Consider the following 6,094-nt stretch of genomic DNA (forward strand, 5'->3'; position numbering starts at 1 on the left):
ATATGAATAAATGTATCTAGATGTATTTTAGTTCTAGATACATTCATTTTTATACATTTGTGCGACAAGTAATTCCGGACGAACGGAGTATAATCTTTTATTGTCGCATGCTATTATATTATCAATCTTGTATATCAAAACAAACCCAAACCTCAACTATATATAGGGGGAGAGGGAGGGGGTAGCCCTTAGGGTTCCCACCTCAAAGGGGTGCGGCAGCCCCCATCTGCGCCAGGGGGTGGCGGCCAGGAGGGGAGGAGGGGTGTGGCGCACCCCTGGTGGGCCTTAGGCCCACCTCGCTTAGGGTTTGCCCCCCTTCCCTCTCAACTGCGCCTTGGGCCGCTGGTGGGAGGTGCACCAGCCCACTCTGGGCTGGTTCCCTTCCACCTTTTGGCTCATGTCACCTTTTGGGGCTGGTGGTCCCGGTGGTCCCGGTACGCTACCGGTGATGCCCGAAACATTTTCGGTGTCCAAAACATTTCATCCTATATATCAATCTTTACCTCCGGACCATTCCGGAACTCCTCCTGACGTCCGGGATCTCATCCGGGACTCTGAACAACCTTCGGTAACCACTTACACTATTTCCCTTTCACCCTAGCATCATCGAACCTTAAGTGTGTAGACCCTACGGGTTTGGGAGACGTGCAGACATGACCGAGACATCTCTCCGGCCAATAACCAACAGCGGGGGTCTGGATATCCATGTTGGTTCCCACATGTTCCACGATGATATCATCGGATGAACCACGATGTCAAGGATTCAATCAATCCTGTGCGCAATTCCCTTTGTCTATCGGTATGATACTAACCCGAGATTCGATCGTCGGTATCCCTATACCTTGTTCAATCTCGATACCGGCAAGTCTCTTTACTCGTTCTGCAACACATCATCCCGTGGCTAACTCCTTAGTCACACTGAGCTCAATATGATGATGGATTACCGAGTGGGCCCAGAGGTACCTCTCCGTCACACGGAGTGACAAATCCCTGTCTCGATTCGTACAACTCAACACACACTTTCGGAGATACCCGTAGTGCACATTTATAATCACCCAGTTACGTTGTGACGTTTGGTACACCCGAAGCACTCTTACGGTATCCGGGAGTTGCACAATCTCACGGTCGAAGGAAAAGATACTTGACATTAGAAAAGCTTTAGCATACGAACAACACGATCTAGTGCTATGCTTAGGATTGGGTTTTGTCCATCACACCATTCTCCTAATGATGTGATCCCGTTATCAATGACATCCAATGTCCATGACCAGGAAACCATGATCATCTATTGATTAACGAGCTAGCCAACTAGAGGCTTGCTAGGGACACATTGTGATCTATTTATCCACACATGTATTACTCTTTCCTGTTAATACAATTATAGCATGAACAATAGACGATTATCATGAACAAGGAAATATGATAATAACCATTTTATTATTGCCTTTAGGGCATATTTCCAACATTATATGCATTTACATGCTATTTTACACCATTTTTGTGAACTAATCTATTAACCCAGTGTCTAGTGCCAGTTGTTGTTTTCTGCGTGTTTCTGGTCTTTCGGAAAATCAGTACCTAACGGATTCCAAATGCAATGGAATATTTTTTATGATTTTTTTGAACAAAAATAAGACCTAGAAGCTTTGGAAGAAGACCACAGACCTCACGGGGCGACGCAAGAGCTCCCGAGCACTAAGACGTAGGGCTCTTACCTTTACGAGATGGGCCTGAACTCATACATGTTGCGTACAAGCTTGCCGTAGCTAAGACTCTGCACTCTCCATTTGTACCCTACACCTCTACTGTCAGGTTCATTCCCACGACATCACTCGGATGGTGGGCTTGTGGAACCCTGCGCACATCGTTTCAGGCCGTAGAGGGAAATTCGGTCAAACTTCCTTGCGGGTTCAGTCTCAAATAGGCAATAAACCTGGTCTAGGGTTTTGTGTGGTTAATGATCGTGGTCTACATCCACGTCGGGCTTCCGCTTGAAGGTTCCCGAGATACATGACGTGTATATGGCCCTAAGTGGTGGAAACACGTGTGAATAAGTACACCTCTGCAGGGTTATGAATCTGTTCGAATAGCCGCGTCCTTGGATATGGACTACTCACTACTAGAAAAAGGCTTATCCCCAATATCACTATTAGTGGCGCACCATGATGGTGGTGCGCCACTGCTATATAGAAGTGGCGCACCAGAATCAGGTGCGCCATTGCTATGTTTTTACTAATGGCGCACCACATGAGCAGTGCGCCATTGCTATTTTTTGGTCCATCCCCCACCCCCCACCAGACATAGCAATGGCGCACCACACCTAGGTGCGCCACTGCTATGCTACATAGTAGTGGTGCACCTGGGTGTGGTGCGTCATTGCTATTTTTTGGTCCATCCCCCCACCAGACATAGCAATGGCGCATGATAACCCACAAGTGTAGGGGATCGCAACAGTTTTCGAGGGTAGAGTATTCAACCCAAATTTATTGATTCGGCACAAAGGGAATCGAAAGAATATTCTCAAGTATTAGCAGCTGAGTTTGTCAATTTCAACCACACCTGAAAGATTAGTGTATGTAAGCAAAGTATCAACAGCAAAGTGGTATGATAGCAACGGTGTCAGAAAAAGATCTGTTGACGGCAGACTATTCCTAACTTGTTGTATCAATGGCGCCAGTAAATAGCACGTGGACGGGGGACTATTCTTCCCCGGCAACGGCTCCAGAAAAGTCTTGCAACAAGTAGCAGCAAAGTAACAACAGTAGTGACAGCAGTAGCAAGGAACAGAAGTAGTGACAACGGCAACAAGTAATAACAGTAGTGACAACAGTAGCGACGGCAGTAGCAACAAAGTAACGTAGCAAGGACCAGTAGTAAAAGACTCGTAGGCAATGGATCGGTGATGGATGAGTGTGCCGGATGTGATTCATCATGTAACAGCTATAACACAGAGAGATATGTAACTAGCCCCCGTTCGTCAATCTAATGTAGGCATGTATTCCGTATGTAGTCATACGTGCTTAGGGAAAAGAACTTGCATGACATCTATTGTCCATCCCTCCCGTGGCAGCGGGGTCCTAATGGAAACTATGGGATATTAAGGTTCTCCTTTTAATAAAGAATCGGACCAACGCATTACACGTGGTGAATACATGAACTCCTCATACTATGGTCATCTCCGGGAGTGGTTCCGGCTATTGTCACTCCGGGGTTGCCGGGTCATAACACAGTAGGTGACTACAACTTGCAAGATAGGATCTAAAACACACATATATTGGCGACAACATAATAGGTTCAGATCTGAAATCATGGCACTAGGGCCCTAGTGACAAGCATTAAGTATAGCCAAGTAGTAGCAACATCAATCTAGAACATAGTGGATACTAGGGATCAATCCCCCTCAAAACTAACTCGATTACATGATAGATCTCATCCAACTCATCACCGTCTAGCAAGCCTACGATGAGATTACTCACGAACGGTGAAGAACATCATGGCATTGTCGATGGAGGAAGGTTGATGATGACGATGGCAACGATTTCCCCGCTCCGGAGCCCCGAACGGACTCCAAATCTACCCTCCAGATGAAGAACATGAGGTGGTGGCGCCTCCGTATCGTAAAACGCGATGAATCCTTCTCTCTGATTTTTTCCGGGCGAGACGGAATAAATAGAGCTGAGTTTGGGGGCGGTGGAGCCACTGGGTCCCACGAGCCCTCATGGCGCGGCCGCGGCCCAGGGGCTTGTGGCCCACTAGCACACCTCCTCCGATGGATCTTTGCGTAGGTATTTTTCACTAATTCCAGAAAAATTCTCCGTAAATTTTCAGGTCATTCCGAGAGCTTTTTTTTGCACAAAAACAACACCATGGCAATTCTGTTGAAAACAACGTTAGTCCGGGTTAGTTCCATTCAAATCATGCAAATTAGAGTCCAAAACAAGGGCAAAAGAGTTCGGAAAAGTAGATACGACGCACACGTATCAACTCCCCCAAGCTTAAAGCCTTGCTTGTCCTCAAGCAATTCAGTTAACAAACTGAAAGAGACAAAAGAAAAACTTTGACGAACTCTGTTTGATCTTGTTGTTGCAACTATGTCTAACTCATAACCAGAATTTCAGCAAGATCACAAGCAAACCACATAATCAAATGACATCTAGGTCTCACGGTAAACTCATATCAATGGCATAATCAGCTAGCGAGCAAATAATAATAAGCCTCATATGTCAAAACTTCAATCAAAACAACATGAAGCAGTACGAACAGATGGTATCTCGCTAGCTCCTTCTGAGACCGCAAAACATAAATGCAGAGCACCTTCAAAGACCAAGGGCTGACTAAACATTGTAACTCAAGGCAATGAAGATCCAGTCACGGTCCTACTCAACACAGTTAAATGCAAAGCATAAAAATGACAGAGGTGCTCTCTAATTGGTGCTTTTATAAGAGGAGGATGACTCGACAGGAACATAAATAAATAGGCCCTTCGCAGAGGGAAGCATTGATTTGCAGAGGTGCCAGAGCTCAAGCTTTGAAAACAGAGATAATAATTTTGGGTGGCATGCTTTCATTGTCAAGGCAATGACTAAGAGTTCTCAACATCTTCCACGCTACACATGCTATAGGCGGTTCCCAAACAAAAAAGTAAAGTTTTGACTCCCCCACCACCAATCAATCACACTCCATGGCTAGCCGAATCCTCGGGTACCGTCCATACCAACATCAATCATCAGGGAGTTTTGTTTGCAATTATCTTTTCGATTTGAGCATGGAACTAGGAATTCCAATTACCGGCCCCTTTCTCATGAATGATAGTGAATAAACACATATCGAGGATAACACGCCTAGCATGGAAGATACCAATAGCCCCCTGTCACCACATGAGCGGTTCGGGCATGCAAAACAGATTATTTCTTGAAGGTTTAGAGAGTGGCACATGCAAATTTACTTGGAATGGCAGGTAGATACCGCAAATAGGCAGGTATGGTGGACTCATATGGAAAAACTTTGGGTTTATGGGAGTGGATGCACAAGCAATATTCCCGCTTAGTACAAGTGAAGGCTAACAAAAGATTGGGAAGCGACCAACTAGAGAGCGACAACAATCATCAAAATGCATTGAGATTAACTAACATTGAATGCAAGCATGAGTAGGACATAAATCACCATGAACATGAATATCATAGAGGCTATGTTGATTTTGTTTCAACTACATGCGTGAACATGCGCCAAGTCAAGCCACTTGAATCATTCAAAGGAGGATACCATCCTATCATACTACAACACAATCATCTCAAAATTCATGTGGGCATCCAAGACAAACTATTATAAGCTCCTAGCTAAGTAAGCATGGCATAAGCAACTATGATCTCTAAGTTGTCATTGCAAATATGTTTCTCTCACAACAAAGCTGAATCAGGCATGATGAGCTAGTCATATTTACAAAAACAAAATAGATCGAGTTCATACCATCTTTTCTAGGCTCAGTCACTTCATCATACATCGTCATTATTGCCTTTCACTTGCACGACCGAACGATGTGAACAATAATAAGTGTGCTCGTGCATTGGACTAAAGCTGGAATCTGCAGGCAAACACAAAGGAGAAGACAAAGTAATATGGCTCTTTGACAGCTAAACAGGTATGCATGCGAGAGCCACTAAACATTGTAACCAATCTTCTACCTTGACACAAAGAAAAATAAAACTATTTACACGGGAAAGCTCCCAACAAGTAAAACAAGAAAAAGAAAATCTTTTTGGTTTTTCTCAAACTAGACACACACACACGGAAAGAAAACGAGTAAAAGAAAATAAACTAGCATGGATGATACACTCGCAAAGTGTGAACACCGGCTAACAAAGTGAAAGCATAAGCAAGAATGTAAAGTCGGTGAGAACACGTACTCACCCAAGCTTAGGCTTTTGGCCTAGGTTGGTCTACTCCCAAGGATGGTCGTGGCGAACCCCAAAATCATAATGGGGGTTATACGGGAGCGCTGCAGCCACTGGCTGAATAGCTGCCTCACGGAGACGAGCAGCCTTTGCCTCCCTCTCATACTCCTCTGCCTCTCCTGTGGTTATGTAATATCTCCGTT

The sequence above is a fragment of the Hordeum vulgare genome, chromosome 5H (assembly GCF_904849725.1).
Source record: "Hordeum vulgare subsp. vulgare chromosome 5H, MorexV3_pseudomolecules_assembly, whole genome shotgun sequence".
Taxonomy (NCBI): domain Eukaryota; kingdom Viridiplantae; phylum Streptophyta; class Magnoliopsida; order Poales; family Poaceae; genus Hordeum; species Hordeum vulgare.